Here is a 19,534-nt window from a genome sequence, read left to right on the forward strand (position 1 = left end):
CTATCCTTCTCAGCAGAATTTCTTTCAATCCATGTCTGATGACTTCTCTTCATCGATCTGTTGAGAGAGAGAGAGAGAGAGAGGAGTGATTTCAAAGCTTTCGCATTGCAAGTTGATGCTTTACTCTTTGGGGGAATTTGTTGTTGTGAAGAATGTAAAGACTGTTGGAGCGAATGTAACTGTTTATGTGAGTAACTGTCACACCAGCTGTGCGCTATGAGGCCCATGGAATTCCATTAATTTCAGATAATTTATTTATCAAAAATGGTTAGTAGCCGAGAAGGAGGGCTCGAATGATATTGGTCGGATGTTTGTTTGTTCGGACGATTGGATAAAAATTTGTTTATCGTGATTGTCAATTTTCTCGTTGGATGACCGGTCGGACATCCTCTCGGTCGATCGGCAAGATGAATTTCGAGCCATTCGAGTCAATCTCTTTTTCGGACTACCAAACATTGCTCTTTATTTATTTTGACCAATATTAGAAAAAGTGGTTATGAAACATTGTTTAATATTAAAATTTTTGTAAAGACCTTTCATTTTTTAAATTTAGTGATGTGTTAAAAAGATGATTAATTTATAATTAAATATTTATTAATTATTAACAAATTATCTTCCTGACACATCACTAAATCTAAATGTGAAATTGTATATTTATGTGTCATATTGGAGATAATCATAAATGGTGACACTTATTACAATAATGATAGGGTGATATATGAGGTGGTACATAAAGGTAATTAATCTATCATTACTCTTTAAAAATTGTAACAAGTTAAAAAATTTGTGAAATGAAAATTGTTTTCATTTGGTTTGAAATGAGTCCTGCTATAAACAAATTTATCTCCATGAAAAATATTAATAAATAAATAATTTTTTGGGGGGACAAATGTAAAAGAAGCGGTAAATATTAAAATTTGTATAAAAAATATTTTAAAAATTAACAAGTTAAAAAATATGAAGTTTAATGGAACTTATTTTGAAATTAGTGAAAAGTATAGCAATTTTTTGTAAACAAATATCAAGATAATTATTTTAAGGATAAACTACACTCATTTCCCTTAAAGATTTGAGAAAAATATAATTAACTTTACACTTTTGATATAATTAAATTAATCTCCCTTGAAATTTTAATTCACATAATAGTTAAGTTATTTTTCATCAATAATTTATTACTCTTATGAATGAAAAATATTGTTTTCATTTTTTTTTATTTATCAAAATATGTATTTCTTTTTATTTATTATCCATTATCTATATTAGTTTCGGTCGTTTAACCTTAACTAAAATGGAAATCAATATGATTATGTCAAAAGGATAAAATTAATTGCATTTTTTTTCCAACTTTTGGAGATGTGAGTGTAATTTATCCTTATTTTTCTAATAGGGACTAAATAATCTATCTTTGTTGATGACAAAGATTGACAAACCTTTTGATCTCTCAGTTCATAATATCTAAGAGTGACCAACAGAATTACTCTAGTTAATCGTCTTGCAAAAATGGTTTGGAAATTATTAATAGGTGAATGAGAAATTGATTCTAAAGTGCACAATTTAAGTATGGTTTTAAGAGAAAATTTGTTTAATTTAAAATTTAATTTTCATTTAAATAGATATATTATTGCTTGGTTCAAAATTGAACCAGATTCGATACAAAATTTGAACCCATTTGTGACAGCAATCATGTCTATTCTATTGCACATATTCAAAGGAAGAGTTGTCTCTTCATTGAAAAGTCGCATTGACCATTCGAAGAACTATCAATTCACTTAGTATAAATAGGCAGTCCCATTGCATTCATTTGGCATCAAATTCATCTTGTATTTCTTTCCTTCGACACTCTATCCTTTTTGTAAAGGAATTCTACACAACAAGGTTTGCCAGACTTGCAGTGATAGTGCTATTTCTGCAAGGTTTGATCATTGTATTTTAGGAGATGAACGTGTAATAAAAAATTCGTGAACACAGTAGCGGGGAATGAATTTGTCTTAAAAATATTATGTCCACTGCAAGTCTCGATCAAATTATTTTTTGTTTCCTGATTTATACAATCTATTTGTAATATTTTTGATTCTCTGTATATGGTTTGATTTGATTTTACCCAAACAAATTAAGTTATTGTCAACTTCTATTTTTTATGTAATTTAGTAATATTTTTAGTACAAGGTACTATCTCAACAAATCATTTCTCGTTAAATATATATATATATATATATATATCAATTGTAAATATATATATACTAGCGTATGTCCGTACCTAAAGGTACGGTGTAAATAATATTAAGATTAAAATACAGTTATAAAATATATTTAAGAGACTGTACTCTACAATTCCAAACAAATCAAATATAAAAAAAATTAAATATCAAATAATGCATACCAGCCAATGCTCTGCAATGTAAAATAAATTAAAACTAAAATGCAAACCAGTTAGTGCTACTGCTGCCAATCAAATTATAACTACATAAGAAAAATAAACATTATATTGTCATGCACCAAAACAGTGGGTTAAAACTTTATTAAAAAAAGTGGGTTAAAACTTTTCAGAATATGTATGCTTTACAAAAGATGTGTCAATAACATGTCTTCAAACATGTGTTTGTCCAAACTTCCTCCTCAGTACTTTCGAAAAAGTCTTTGTATCAACTTGTATGTATCCCCAATGAGGAACATGCATAACATAGAAGAACCAAAGTAATGAAACTCAAGGATCTCAAACCTCAAAAATAGGTTCTAAATGCTTCTTTGGAGTCATTTGCTGTTGCTGAAATGCATGAAAATTTGTAGAGCATTATTGCAATAATAACAACAAAAGAGTAATTCCAATTTCAAGTGTAAACATAACAAATTGATTAGACCAACTCTCCAAAGCTATTTGAAATGAAAAATGTTACATGAATCATCCTAAAGTACACAACATAGAATAAACAAAGTATTGTGAACCACTTTTGTCAAAAATAAAAAGAAAAAATATGAAGAAAAATAAAAGAAAATTTAGCTCCTCTAGTGAATTAAATGTGAAATAGAATGCTTATTACACAAAGTCATAAAGCAAACTACAAATAAATTAATAGTACTTAAAAAAAAAACAAAAAACTTACAATTATGGTAGCTAAGCCTACCCACCATCTGTGAATTAACAATCGCAATTTTTACTACTCAAACAATACCTAATTAACATATCCTCTCGGATCACAATACATAATTATTAACTCCACACCTAGGCCAAACAAAAAAAAAAATTGAATAGGAGAAAAAAAAAAAGTGGAAAAATACCAAATAGAAATATACCAAACAGAGAAAACTACATAATCATTCTGTTCTGGAGAGGTATTTTTGAATTGGGTAAGAGAGAGAGAGAGAGTAGTAGAATCTCAGATAAGCTCATCATCTAATTTTTTATTTTCTAGAGAAACAAAAAAAGAGAGTAGTTTTTGGATGTAGAAATGGTGGAGACTATTAAGAAAAAAAATTTATGCTCTATACTAAATAATTTTGTCGACCATATAAACATTGCATGGAAATAAAATCTGTAGATATTGGATCAAATCTGTCAAGCATACATAAATTATGAAAACAAAATAATTTTGTTCTAGATGATGAAAACAATTTTGTTCATGATAGTAAAAATATAAAAGTTTCTGAGTTAAGCTCTCAATTTGGGCCCATGAAAGTGGTGGCCCTTTAAATATTATGCAAGCAAGCCATATGACATAATTGAATGTGCATAACAACCAATTATTTGAGATGTTCCTTCAAGGTAACAACACAAAATTACACCCATAGTAGCTGACTTCAGTCATGGTATTAACTGGAAAGGTGTAATTTGATTTGCAGGGTTTACCACTGGTTTCAATTTGATAAAATATGACATAATTGTATATGCATAATAATCAATTATTTGAGATGTTCCTTCAAGGTAACAACACAAAATTACACCCATAGCAGCTCACTTCAGTCCTGGTATTAATTGGAAAGGTGTAATTTGATTCCTAGGGTTTACCATTGGTTTGAATTTGATAAAATATGTTAATTAATTTCATCACGTTTATCGTTAAGAAATGAACAGTCTATTATAAAATTATGCTTATCATTTATTTTTTTTAAATCAAATATGATAAAAATCATATAAGTACAATTTTTATATAAATTATTATTTTTTCAATAGATAATATATCCAAAAAAAATCCTACAAAATGAAAGACTCGCGTCATTAAAGTAAGACGCGTGATGAATTTCACAAGCCAAACTACAAAATTAGATGATGAGCTTAGCTCATAATTTTTTAATGCTCTACACTAAAAATAATCATATGAGCTAATTATATGTTTTCATCATCTACATACCATGTACAGAAAATTAAGAAAATATAACGCACACACATTTATTCTATCATTGAACAAAATTGTTTTCATCTCTGTTACTCTGGATATATGATCAAGGTTTAGAAAAAAAACTCTTCTGGATATATGATCAAAGCCACAAAACAATATTGAAATCGAAAAGCCAAATCAGATGTTTTGTGTTCCATTGAGAAAGAAGGCCAAGAAAAAGTTTGGGTTGTTTGTTCTATGGTGGGCTCCATCAAAAAGTGGCTGTCCTTGGACTTATAATTTTGGGTTTTGATGATATGTTGCAACCTGTTACATTGAAATTGAGATCTCTATTTCTTGCCACAAATGGAGAGGAGCCAAACCAGAGCAGCTAAATAAGCTTATCTGTCAATAGGTTTAAGTTAAGAATTGCAAAACTCACAATATTTTTCTCATATATGATAATATGAGCACAAATGGGCTTTTCTGTCACATATCCAATGAGATATATATGTAATGCATACATGCATGTGCATGTGCATGTGTGTTTTGCCCACGAAGTAGGCAGATGAAAACTATGCAAGCTTTGTCCATTATACTTTTAAGGCCAATCGTAATATCTAAAAGAATATAATGCATACACATGTATTTCAGCACCTAAGGCTAAGGCATTGTTCCTTTGAAGAGTCAATAACTCAACCTGACTAAAAAGATTAGCAATCAAATGGAACAAACAGATTTATTATAACCATTATAGATCTCAATTTCACCAACAAACAACACACCTAAATGTATACAATTCCTCTTACCAATCCTGAATTCACCTCCAAATTCAGACCCAGCTCACCAAATTACCTCCAAACGTAGAAGCACTCCAATGTGTATAATTCCTCTTTTGATCAAAGGTTTATATAGATATATAAACAAATCCAATGACAGCAACCCACCAACAAAACTACTTCTATTAAGTCTTAAAACTCAAAACCCAATAAAAATTCTATTTTTTCTGGCAATAACAAACACAATTGGGTACAAACAAATCAACATAATTTGAAACACATCAACTATACATAAACACAATTACAAACTAATCGAAACCTATAATGGAATTGAAGTCACTATCAAAAAATAAAACACAAAAACACTAATAGATCAATGCGAAGCGATGTATACAGAGAGCTCTGAAACCGAAATGGTGTTTTTCAGAGAATTGTTTTAGAGCAATCCAAATAGCCAAAAATGATATCCAGAAAATACCTAATTAACAAATCAATTTAAGGTTTAGAAAAACAAAAATCAAAATCAAAATCAAAATCAAAATGAGTACTCTGTTACTCTGGATATATGATCAAAGGTTAATCAAAATGAGTACTCTGGATATATGATCAAGGTTTAGAAAAATCAAAATCAAAATCAAAGCCCCAACTCTTCTGGATATATGATCAAAGCCACAAAACAATATTGAAATCAAAAAGGGTTGTAAGCAGTGGCAGAGCTAGGAATTTAATATAGGGGGGGCACCCATTAATTACAATCTCAAAATTTTTCTTTCCCAATCAATAACAATAACATAATAATAATTTTTCAAGCTAATGTTAAACATTAAAAATTATTATCCATTACAAAAAGTTTTAAATTTTAAACTTTTACAATTGACCCCGGCGAGTTTTCATCTTTTGAAATCTTTCCATAATTGTATCATTGTCAATTCCATCAAAAATATATCTCTCAATGTAGACAACCAAGCTATCATTCATCCATTCATCACCCATTCGGTATCATTCATCCATTCATCACCCATTCGGTTCCACAACTGATTCTTCACAATATTCATAGCTGAAAATACCCTCTCAACAGTAGTAGTTGCAACAAGTAAGATTAATGCTAAAGTCAAGAGCAAATACACCAATGGATATACTTTGTCTCTTCTAGTCTCTACCATTTTCTTAGCAAGATCGGCAATTCCATTCAACATTGAGAACTCACTACTGGATAGCATGTCGATAATATATGTATCAAGTTGATCATTAAGTACCATGAGCTCCATTGAAGAAAATTCTTTGGGATAAAATTCAGCAAGATGAATTAACTTTTTCATGTCAAAACTAGAGAAAGAGTTAGATGGATTCAAACATGCCACACAAAGTAACAAATTAGTGTTCGACTCAGTGAAACGAGCATTTAGTTCTTGAATTTGCATATCCAAAACAGTGTAGAATAACTCAGCGCGATAGTAATGTAAGCTTGTAATTTCTTGAGCATTGCGCATTTTTCTCCCTCGAGCTACAAACATATCTTCCATTTGGGGAACATCAATTTCATGCTTTTCACAAAAAGACAAAATATCATCAAGTAAAGATGTCCATCCACTCTCCCTCATCTCTTGGAGTCGTACTTTAGAAATTTGAACTAAATTCATGGCATTAACAATATCTTGATCTTTCCTTTGTAGTGCTTGCGATAACTCACTTGTAATAGCCAATATCGTTTTCATCAAATGAAGGTTGAATACAAACTCAAATGATTGAATTGAGTCCAATAATATATTTGCTTCTGCTCGTTGTTCTGAATTTGAACCATCTTCCGAAATCATTTCAAGCACATCAATCACTGTTGAAAACATACTAGCCAAGCTGACTAAAGTACCATAGTGTGAACCCCAATGTGTATCACCAGCACATTTAAGATTAGTTTTTTGATTTAAGCCTTGCCCACTAGATAGCTCTCTAGTATTAAGTGCCTCAGCAACTTTTGCAGCTTGCTTCTCCCTAACAATATCTCGGAGTTTACATGATGCTTCAACAACATTCACCACATTAGAAACCAAAGTGAAAAGTAAAGCAATTTGATTATGATTCTTTGCCACGACTACAAGTGCCAATTGTAATTGATGAGCAAAACAATGAACATAATATGCACAAGGATTCTCTTTCAGTATAAGTGTTTTAAGACCATTGAACTCTCCTTGCATATTACTAGCCCCATCATATCCTTGCCCCCGCAATCTGAAAATACTCAATCCAAGTTTGGAGAATAAATTTTCCATAGCTTGTGTAAGTGAGAGAGCATTCGAATTAGCAACATGCTCAATACCCAAAAAGCGCTCAATCACTTGGCCTTTTTTGTCAACATATCGTATTACAACTGCCATTTGCTCCTTGATTGATATGTCACGGGCTTCATCAATCAAAACAGAAAAAAGTGCATCACCAAGATCTCTAATAATCACATTGATAGTTTCAAATGCGGCCACATTTACAATGTCTTTTTGAATATCAGGAGATGCCAACTTGAGATTTTGTGGAGCATTGCTCAATGCAACCATTTTGACATCTTTATTATGATCAGCAAGAAACTTGAGAAGTTCAAGAAAATTTCCTTGGTTACTTGAATTTTCAGATTCATCATGCCCATGAAATGCAAGTCCTTGTCTTAGAAGAAATTTAATGCAATCAACCGATGAATTCAAACGGGTTCGATACTCAATTCGAGCTTGATCAAATTGTTTGAAAAAAATCATTTTAATATGTTGGTTTTGGTTTAACAAGTCTTGACAGTTACTCGAAGCTTCATTATGAACACTATTGGGACTTCCAACATGAGTCTGAATTTTTTCTTTTTTCTTCCAATTTGAGAAACCCTTACCAACAAAAGAATCACCACCAGTTTGATCTCCAATATCGGGTTTGAAAAGATAACAACATAAACAAAATGCTGCATCTTTTGCTACACTATACTCCAACCAATTAGGAAATTCACTAAACCAAGCCTGATTAAATCGTCGAAGTTTTTGTCCAAATGATTTTGTGGAAAATTATGATCATAAGGTTGACAAGGACCTTTTTGTAGATATGCCCTACGAATTCGGTCTCGATCATTAGCATTATAGTCCATAATCCGAGGCCGTAGTCCTGGATCTGCAGGAAGGTCTACTAAGTTGATTTCTATGCAACTTTGTTTTGCGGAAGAATAATTTTCATCTTTTTGTTGAGAAATAGATGATTCCCACTTTGATTTTTTTTTGAAATATTTTTGCATGACTGTTTGAAAAAACTAAAAATCAAAATAAAAATTCATAATCAAAATCTCAAACCCCCCACAAATCAAAATCTTCAATTTTAATACAAATCAAAAAATTTAAATTAGCACAAATCACAACAAATCAAAATTTTTAATTTTAGCACAAATTATAACAAATCAAAATCCCTAATTTAAATATTAATCACTGCAAATTAATATTTTTAATTTTAGCACAAATCAAATCCCTAATTTTAGCACAAACAACAACAAACCAAAATCCCTAATTTTAATATAAATCACCACCAATTAAGATTCATAATTTTAGCATATCAAAATCGCTTATTTTAAAATAAATAATAACAAATAAAAAAAATTTACAAATCAAAACTTAACAAATAATTATAAATTAATACTCATAATTTTTATTTAAAAGTTAAAAAAATAATAATAAAGTTACCTGTAAACAATGAAGAGAAGATACCAAGGTTGTAGTGTGGTCCCAAATCTGTGTTGTGTGATTCTAATTTGGTGAATCACGAGTCGATAAATTGCAAAACAACAAAGGGAGACAAAGAAGACAAAGAAAATATGAAGATACTTCACAAGTACTGTGAATAAATAAAAAAAAAAAAAGAATTTCATACACTGATAGGGTTTTAGAGTTTTAACCTTATTGTAATTGGAGTTGTGTGTACTCACCTAAAAAAAAAGTTGTGTATCAATATTTGATTGGGATTGAGATTCCTAAAAAAAAAAATAATAATAAAAAATAAAAATAAAAATACAAACGTGGGTTCGTGCGTCTAGTGTGTGGTGTGTGTGTGTCAGTGGTCAGTGGGTTTGAATGTATGTGTGAAAGTAAAGGCAGATCACACTTAAAAATAAATAAATAAATAAATAAAATAAAAAATAAAATAAATATTCAAAAGTTAGGGGGGGCACGTGACTCCCCTGAGCCCAACCTCCCTCCGCCCCTGGTTGTAAGAGAATCTTACCTTGCGATGTCGATGAAGAGAATTGAAATCGAACAGTTGATGAAGAGGAGCGTGACGAAGGAGGAAGATGAGGAGCGTCGATTGTGATAGAGAGGGTGGGCTTCTGTTCAAGAAGAAGAACAGATAGTGAAAGAGAGAGAGAGAGAGAGAGAGAGAGAGAGAGAGAGATAGAGATAGAGATAGAGAGGGCAGGTGGGGGGGTTGAGACGTGGAGGAGCGTCGGGTGGGTTTTTTTGCTTCTGTTGAAGAAGAAGAACAGCGAGTGAGAGAGATGGAGAGAGGGAAGGTGGGGTGGGTGATTTCAGATTATTTATTTATAAAAAATGGTTAGTAGCCGAAAAGGAGGGGCTTGAAAGATATTGGTCGGATGTTTAAAAAAATTCAGACGGTTGGATAAAAACTTGTTTACCGTGGTTGTCATCTTTATCGACCGTGTCTGTTAGTTTTCTCGCCGGATGATCGGCCGGACGTCCGCTCGGTCGATCGACAAGATGAATTTCAAGTCATTCGAGCCAACCTCTTTTTTGGACTACCAAGCATTGCTCTTTATTTATTTTGACCAATGTTAGAAAAAGTGGTTATGAAACATTGTTTAATATTAAAATTTTTGTAAAGACCATTCATTTTTAAATTTAGTGAAGTGTTAAAAAGATGATTAGTTTATAATTAAATATTTATTAATTATTAACAAATTATCTTCCTAACACATCACTGAATCTAAAATGTGAAATTGTATATTTATGTGTCGTATTGGAGATAAACATAAATGGTGACACTTATTACAATAATGATAGGGTGATATATGAGGTGGTACATCAAAGGTAATTAATGTATCATTACTCTTTAAAAATTGTAACAAGTTAAAAAATTTGGGAAATGAAAATTGTTTTCAATTGGTTTGAAATGAGTCCTACTATAAACAAATTTATCCCCATGAAAAATATTAATAAATAAATAATTTTTGGGGGGACAAATGTGAAAGAAGCGGTTAATATTAAAATTTGTATAAAAAATATTTTAAAAACTAACAAGTTAAAAAATTTAAAGTTTGATGAAACTTATTTTGAAATTAGTGAAAAGTATAGCAATTTTTTTTAAACAAATATCAAGATAATTATTTTAAGGATAAACTACACTCATTCCCCTTAAAGATTTGAGAAAAATATAATTAACTTCACACTTTTGATATAATTGAACTAATTTCCCTTGAGATTTTAATTTACACAATAGTTAAGTTATTTTTCATCAATAATTTATTACTCTTATGAATGAAAAATATTGTTGTCATTTTTTTTTATTTATCAAAATATGTATTTCTTTTTATTTATTATCCAATATTTATATTAGTTTCGGTCGTTTTACCTTAACTAAAATGGAGATCAATATGATTTTGTCAAAAGTATAAAATTAATGGCATTTTTTTCCGAACTTTTGGAGATGTGACTGTAATTTATCCTTATTTTTCTAATAGGGACTAAATAATCTATCTTTGTTGATGACAAAGATTGACAAACCTTTTGATCTCTCAGTTCATAATATCTAAGAGTGACCAACAGAATTACTCTAGTTAATCGTCTTGCAAAAATGGTTTGGAAATTATTAATAGGTGAATGAGAAGTTGATTCTAAAGAGCACGTTTTAAGTATGGCTTTAAGAGAAAATTTGTATAATTTAAAATTTAGTTTTCATTTAAATAGATATATTATTGTTTGGTTCAAAATTGAACCAGATTCGATACAAAATTTGAACCCATTTGTGACAGCAATCATGTCTATTCTATTGCACATATTCAATGGAAGAGTTGTCTCTTCATTGAAAAGTCACATTGACCATTCGAAGAGCTATCAATTCACTTAGTATAAATAGGCAGTCCCATTGCATTCATTTGGCATCGAATTCATCTTGTATTTCTTTCATTCGACACTCTGTCCTTTTTGTAAAGGAATTCTGCACAGCAAGGTTTGCCAGACTTGCAGTGGTAGTGCTACTTCTGCAATGTTCCATCACTGTATTTTAAGAGATGAACGTGTAATAAAAAATTCGTGAGCGCTGTAGCGGGAAATGAATTTGTCTTAAAAATATTATGTCCAATACAAGTCTCAATCAAATTATTTTTTGTTTCCTGATTTATACAATCTATTTGAAATATTTTTGATTCTCAGTATATGGTTTGATTTAATTTTATCCAAACAAATTAAGTTATTGTCAACTTCTATTTTTTATATCATTTAGTAATATTTTTAGTACAAGGTACTGTCTCAACAAATCATTTCTCTTTAAATATATATATATATATTAATTGTAAATATATATATATACCTAGTATACATACATACCCTATCTTCTAACTGTTTAGCTACTTCTATCCAATCGTCTTTGTTGTTTGTTTAATTAATCCTGTTTTCAGTTCATCTTAATCACCCACAAGATCAGTCTGTTCTATCCACCTAGTTTAAGTCACCCACTTCTTCCCAGTCTTGTGTAAGTCCTTCGGTTTAGGCAGAGTCAGACTTTGGGGTTTTGTCATTTTTGAATGTAAAGTTTGTTGATTAAACTTAATCGTTTTTCTTCAGGATTATTGGATTGAGATGGACGTGATTGGTTATCAAATATTAAGTTATCCGGATTAGGGTCAAATTCATGTTCAGATTCATGTGGGGATTCGTGCTCATTAGTTTGGAAATTATCTAAACTTTTATCAAGTTTTAGGGCAATAATTTCATCTTCGAGTGATTTATCTTTACATTGCAAGTCTTTGACTTGTTGTTTAATCTGATTGATTTCGTGTTGTAAATCTTGTAATGTAACTTCTTTTTGTTTATTTTTAAATCTTTCTAAAGTTTTGGATAGGCTAATTATTGGCTTATCAAATTTTGGTTTGGTATCCGAATGGATTAATAGGGATTTTAATTTATCAGTGTATTTTTGTTTTAATTTTGGATCATCTAATTTACCAATGAGATCAATAAGAGCAGATTCTTCTTGAGTAGTTTTGGTAAGGACAGTAATTTGTTTAACTGGTTTACAACAAACATCATTACATCCGATATTAATACTATTATCAGAATCATCACTAGGGGATTGGTAGTCAGATGAGGTATTAGGATGATCGGAAGAAGAAGTACTGCTGATCATTTGATTTAATTGAAAGATTTCATATAATTGATTTTTGGAAGTATCATCAATTTGGAGTTGATTAACTTTGTCTTTTAATTTTTGTTTGTCTTTACATTTATTTGAATAATGTCCTTTTTGTCCACAATTATAACAAGTAACATCTTTAGTTGATTTAGATTTGGGATGTGATTTGGATTTATAATATTTCTTTTTGGGTTTAGTATAAAATTTATCATTGGATTTAGAAGGGGTATAGTTCGTCTTATATTTATATTTATTGGAATGTTTGTATGATGATTTATGTTTAGAATATTTGTGTGATTTTCTTCGAGAGGGTGCAACAGGAGGTAAACCATATTGTTCACAGAAATTGCCTAATTCGTATTTAGCTTTATGTTTATCTTTATTAGCTTTTTGGGTAAGTTTGAGGTCAATACACATTTTTAAACCTTCTTTTTGAATAGTGCTAATAATATTACCATACGTGAGGTTATCATATTCAATAACACCAGTGGGTTGACTAAGAACATCTCTAATTTTATGGGCAAATAAGCTAGGTAATCCATTAATAAATTTTTCTTTCCAAAATGATTTAGTACAGTCTTCTCTTAACATGACTCGAGAGGTAAATACATCTTTATACCATCTAAAATCACTTAAGGTTGGACAGTTAAGATTACTGAGTTGATCATGTATTCGAGAATATATATTTGTAGGGGTACCAATAAAATGTCGAACTATTGTGTATATTAGTTGATTAATACCATCAGGGTGACAACATCCTATAGATTCATCAAAAAGAGGGAGACCATTTTCATCAGTTTTATTGGCATAGATGATTGTATCACGTTGTTCTTCAGTAAGGTATTTTTCCCACCAGGATTTGAGCATACCAGTAAAACCAGAGGTGAGTAAGGAAACAATTTCAGGTTGAGAGTATTGGGGATAATTACTGAGATAACTATTGGCGACCATAGATAAATGATTTAATTTTTGAAGGATTTGATCTTCACTGAGACCATCAATATTCCATTCGTATAATTTTTTAGCAGAAACAGAAAATTGATTATTAATATTTGTTTCTTCAAATTGGAGATCAACAGGAGTTGGTTTAGAATACCAGTTTTTGGTATTGTGAGGATTAACTTTGGGATAGTGGATTTTATTCAGATGAGAAGATTGAAATTGTTGAGCTAATTGATTTATTTCATTATCAGTAGTGTCAGTGTCAGATTGATCAAAAATAGTGTTGGTATAAGGTTGTTGATTTAACACAGTAAGACCTTTATCTTTGGAAGTAGAAGTATCATTGGGAGTTAGTTTAGTAAATAATTGTTCAATAGCTTTGACAGTAGATTGGTCATTAGTAACTAGACTGGTTCGTTTCGAACGATGATCAGGGAGATTAAGCAAAGGTTGATCTAGGGTTTTAGTAGGTTTCGTAGATTGTTCTTCGAGATTAACTTCTAATTTATCTAATTGTTTACCAATTGTTTTTAAACATTGATTAGTATAATTATTTTGTTCAATAACTTTTTTCATTTCAGAATCATTACCAGGTAATTTGAAAGGAGAGGCGGGGACTTCAGAACCTTGGTGATCAATAATTATATTTTCTAAAGGAGGATGATTAGAACTCACAGAAGTAGTAGGAGAAGTTTTCCACTTATGTTTGGTGATTGTATTAATCTTTTTGTAATATTGATCCATATAATCAAAGAAAGATAATTCAAAACCATATTGAACCATAAAATCATACCATTTTCTAGTTATTCGAGATTGTTGAGCAGAATCATATTTAGCACGATAAGCATGTCGTTTAGTTCTATTTTCTTTGGATCTAAATTCAATGAGTAATTTATCTAAATTAGGTTGAAAATCTTTTTTAATTGTCATTAACTGGGGATTCACAGGTGGTATAAATTCTTCAAAATCTGTTTGAGTTGGGGAATTATTTGAAGCTATGTCTTCTTCAGGGAAATGTGAGGTAGTAGTATAAACAGGTTTACTGATTTGAGAAGTTGTAGAATTATCAATTCCTTTTAATTTATTTTTTGAAATTAGATTAGTAGGACCAAGATGGATTTGACTATTTTTTCGAAATAACGGAGTGTTAAATATTTCGTCTTCAGTTGATATTTCAGAAGGGACACTAGATGTACTATGTCTAGAAGACTGACTGCGATTAAATTTAATATTAACGGAACCATCAGTATTTTGCTGGATATGTTTAATATCTTGGATTGAAGATTGTTGTTGATTATGTTTGTAATTTTCATTGACAGTAACCCATTGATCTGGTAAATTAATATCTTTCCATTCAATCATGTGAGGAATATTAATGTTTGATTCATTAGTACTACTGCTTTGGATGAGTAAAGTTTTATCTTTGGGACTTTTATGTAAAGCATGAACATTTAAATTAGTTTGCATACATTTATAATGAACACGATAAATTAAAGCAATATTATGAGAAGAATCTAACATTTCAGTATATTCACCATGTAATTGAATGTTCAATGTTAATGCCTTGAGAATATGTGGATCTCTTAAACTTAATGTAAAATCAGGAAAACATTTAAAATGGACAGGACCCTTATTAAGACCAGTTTCCATCATGCCCATTAAACTAGCATTGTAATTAAGAAACCGGGCATCTCTTAAACAGAGTAAAACAGAAGTATTTTGTCCTATCATTGTTAATGGATTGACACCAATTTGAATTAAACCAATATGCATAAAATTATATCCACGATCTAAATGTCGTTTGATTAATTTTTTATCAAATAACTGACAGGTTTCTCTTGGTTTTTCGAGAGCATAAACTTGTTCAATAGTTTTAACATGGAGAGTAACTTTAAAAACATTTTGTAAAAATGAAGTTTGATAAATTTCTTTAATAGGCAGTTTTGGAATATTCCATCCAGAATTAATTGAATCATTTTGTATTTCAACATCTTCTTCATTAATTAAGATTCCTGGATTAGGTATGGAAGGCAAAGTTGTTGACCTAGAACTGACTGATGAGTTACTTCTAAATAATCGATTCATTGTTTTGTTTTAATTAACCAGTTTTACAGATATCTTAATACATACCCTATTCTTGTCAATTTTATCACATACCTAGTATACATACATACCCTATCTTTAAACCCCAAAGTCTGACTCTGCCTAAACCGAAGGACTTACACAAGACTGGGAAGAAGTGGGTGACTTAAACTAGGTGGATAGAACAGACTGATCTTGTGGGTGATTAAGATGAACTGAAAACAGGATTAATTAAACAAACAACAAAGACGATTGGATAGAAGTAGCTAAATAGTTAGAAACAGGATACAACATCACTTGGCTCTGATACCAAAAGGACGGAAGCAGCATATATATGAAGGAAGATGGATTAAGAAATCAAAATAATTGTTAATAATTTTGAATTAGAATTAATTGCCTTAATTGATACTGGTGCTGATTTAAATTGCATACAAGAAGGATTACTTCCTACTACATATTATGAAAAATGTCAAGAAAAATTAACTTCTGCTAATGGTACTCGAATGCATATCAAATATAAATTACCAAAAGTACATGTTTGCCAAGACAATGTATGTTTTAAAACCTCCTTTGTTCTAGTTACCAATATGACTGATAAAATTATTTTAGGATCTCCATTTATCTATTTATTATATCCTTTTACTACATCTAGTACAGGCATAACTACGCATGTTTTAGGACAACCTGTTACATTCAAATTTTTATCTCCTCCTGAACTATTACACTTAAACCAATTAAAAGATTGTTCTTTTTCTCATCAAATTAACCGCCTGACTCGACATTTAAAATTTCTTAAAGAAGAAATAAATCACAAACGTATTGATCAACAATTAACCAATCCCGTTCTTGTTTCCCAAATTAATGATTTTAAATTAAAACTTGAATCAACTGTTTGCTCCACTTTACCTACTGCATTTTGGCATAGGAAAAAACATGTAGTTACCTTACCATATATTAAAAATTTTGATGAAAGACATATCCCTACTAAATCTAGACCAATTCAAATGAATCATGAATTACTTGAAATGTGCAAAAAAGAAATTAATGACTTACTACAAAATCAAATCATTAGTCCAAGTAAATCACCATGGTCTTGTTCTGCTTTTTATGTTAATAAAAATGCTGAATTAGAACGCGGTGTTCCTCGCTTAGTTATCAATTATAAACCTTTGAATGATGTCTTAGAATGGATTCGGTATCCTATTCCTAATAAAAAAGATTTAATTAAACGACTTAGTCAAGCCGTTATTTTTAGTAAATTCGATTTAAAAAGTGGTTTTTGGCAAATACAAATTCATCCTAAAGATCGATATAAAACTGCATTCAATACACCCTTCGGTCAATATGAATGGAATGTCATGCCATTTGGTTTAAAAAATGCTCCTAGCGAATTTCAACATATCATGAATGACATATTCAACCCTTTTAGTCATTTTTCCATTGTTTACATTGACGATATATTAATTTTTTCAAAATCACTTAGTGAACATTGGAAACATTTAACTGCATTCTTTTACACAATTAAAAGTCATGGTCTTGTTATTTCTGCTCCTAAAATTAAATTATTTCAAACTAAAGTTCGCTTTTTAGGATATGATATTCATCATCATACTATCCTACCCATTAGTAGATCCATTGAATTTGCATCCAAATTTCCTGATGAAATTCTTGATAAAACTCAATTACAACGGTTCTTAGGTTCCCTCAATTATATTGCTGAATTTTATAAAGACCTTAGGAAAACTTGTCAACCTCTATTTGATAGGTTAAAGGATAATCCTCCTCCCTGGTCTTCTGTTCATACTTCTATTGTCCAACAAGTCACACAATATGTCAAGTCCCTTCCTTGTCTTGGTATTCCCACTGAAAATTCATTCAAACTTATTCAGACTGATGCCTCCGATATTGGTTATGGTGGCATTCTACTTCAGCAACTTACTCCTCAATCATCTGAACAAATTGTTCGCTATCATTCTGGTGTCTGGAATAAAGCACAATTCAATTATAGTACTATTAAAAAAGAAATTTTATCTACTGTTTTATGTATTCAAAAATTTCAAGATGATATTTTAAATCAAAAATTCTTACTTCGTGTTGATTGCAAATCTGCTAAATATGTTCTTGAAAAAGATGTTCAAAATCTTGCTAGTAAACAAATTTTTGCTCGTTGGCAGGCTATTTTAAGTATTTTTGATGTTGATATTACCTATATCCCTGGTTGTCAAAATTCCCTACCTGATTTTCTTACCCGGGAATTTTTACAAGGGGGTAAGGGATGACTACACCATTTACTGCTTACCATAAATCCCGAATCACCTATTTCAAAACCCTCATTAAACAACTTACCCATCGCATTCACCGCCTCAAATCAGCTAGACCCACTACCAAAAGAGCCCAATACATCAATTACCAACAGATTCAAGCTCGCCGCAATTTACTTGCTCACAATTACAATTGTTTACATCATCACCAAGATTATCTAGATCTTCTTTCTGGTTGCTAATCCTTGTTTCTTATTTCACAGATGTCTCGCCCAAGGCCTCCTTCCAAGGCTTTGGTCCCATCTTCCAGTAAACCAAATCAACTTCTTGTTCCCCCTCCTTTGGAGTCAGTTACCCCATCTTATTCACTTGAAATGGTTAACCGTTACCAAGCTCTTGGTAACCTTTGTCGCCCTGATTACTCTACTGCATTGGCTTCTGATCCTTTTGCTCCTAGTCAATCAGTTTCAGTCACTCCATTCCCAGCTAACCCAGTTCTGTGACATCCCTGTTCTGTATTATGCTAAATTGGTCCTAAATCTCTTTATGGTTATGTGTTTAGCATGATTTTGTGTGCCATTATGTGATTTTGAATTCGTATCTGTTCATCGTAGGAATATCTGTTTGAATAACCTGCTTTGGAAATTAAATTGAGGGCCTTATCGGCCACAGAACCCGAAATTGATTACGCCATTGTGGTTGGCATAATTTTTAGAGCTTACGATGAAGTTTAATTAAAAATTGATTTGGGCCAAATTAAATTGATTAAGTTGGTAAAATGAGTGCCCAATTACTTTATATTATTATTATATTGTGACTTAGTGAGGCTCTATACACTCAAATTCCCCTTTGTTATTCCTCTTGGCTGACTTAAACGTAAGAAAGAGAGAGGGGAGTCGGCTAGAGAGAGGGAAAAGAGGAGAGTTTGGTGTTTGGCTCAAATTTGTGAAGAAGTGGAGGATTAAACTCAAGAAATTACTATAATTTGGAAGATTGAGCCTCTAGGTAAGCATTTGGTCTTGAATTCATAAGTTTGAAATTGTGATCTTGTAAGTTCAAGGGTTGTTGTGATCAAGAGCGTGTAATAAGTCGATTTTTGTTGAGTTTGGGGTCTTAGAACTCATGCATGTAAGAAATTACTTTGAATGTGCATGTTTGAGCTTGAAACACATGATTCATGTAGAGTTTTGGTTGAAACTCATGGTTGGGTCACCATCTGTACCATCTAAGTTGAGAATGATGAGTATCTCCCACATGCATGTACAAATCATGGGAGTATAAGTCTTGAATGTTTGAAATTGAGCATGTTGATGATGGGTTTGAGACATTTTGGGACATGCATGTAGATAAATCAAGAAATTGAACTTCATAATGTTATGATCTTGCAAGGGAACCATGCTAGTATGATTATATTTGAGATTTGAGCCCTTGCATGCAAGAATGGTAGCTGGGAAATCGAGTTGAAGCTCAAGAACACAATCTGGAATTTCCAGAATTTCTGCTTCCGCTCGAGCGGGGAAGTCCACGCTCGAGCGGAGAAAACGAGCTCCCAGCATCTTTTTGCAGACATGGTTCCCGCTCGAGCGGGGTATTGACGCTCGAGCTGGGAGCTATGTAGACAGGCATTAGGCTCGAGCGGCCGAGTTCACGCTCGAGCTGGAATTGAGGGCAACCAGCACTTTTGCAGACCTAAGGGACCGCTCGAGCGGGTAAGTCTACGCTCGAGCGGGGACCCTATTTTTTTGAAATCCTGTTTTTGCATTTTGTGTTCTATTTTCCG

The 19,534-nt window shown here is 31.3% G+C and overlaps 1 protein-coding gene and 1 pseudogene across 1 annotated transcript in view; both read right to left on the minus strand.

Annotated features, from left to right (window-relative positions):
- LOC114270265 (xylan O-acetyltransferase 1) overlaps positions 1-244 on the minus strand; it is a 3,715-nt gene extending 3,471 nt beyond the window's left edge. Inside the window, exon 1 of the mRNA XM_028211713.2 lies at positions 1-244. This exon is cut by the window's left edge and continues 87 nt beyond it. The gene's annotated coding sequence lies outside the window, so the exon portion shown is untranslated.
- A 5,715-nt stretch (positions 245-5,959) lies between these two features.
- LOC114270270 (uncharacterized) lies at positions 5,960-14,155 on the minus strand (annotated as a pseudogene).
- Between the last annotated feature and the right edge of the window lie 5,379 nt (positions 14,156-19,534).

Source organism: Camellia sinensis, chromosome 8 (genome assembly GCF_055761805.1).
Source record: "Camellia sinensis isolate YWXY chromosome 8, ASM5576180v1, whole genome shotgun sequence".
Lineage (NCBI taxonomy): Eukaryota > Viridiplantae > Streptophyta > Magnoliopsida > Ericales > Theaceae > Camellia > Camellia sinensis.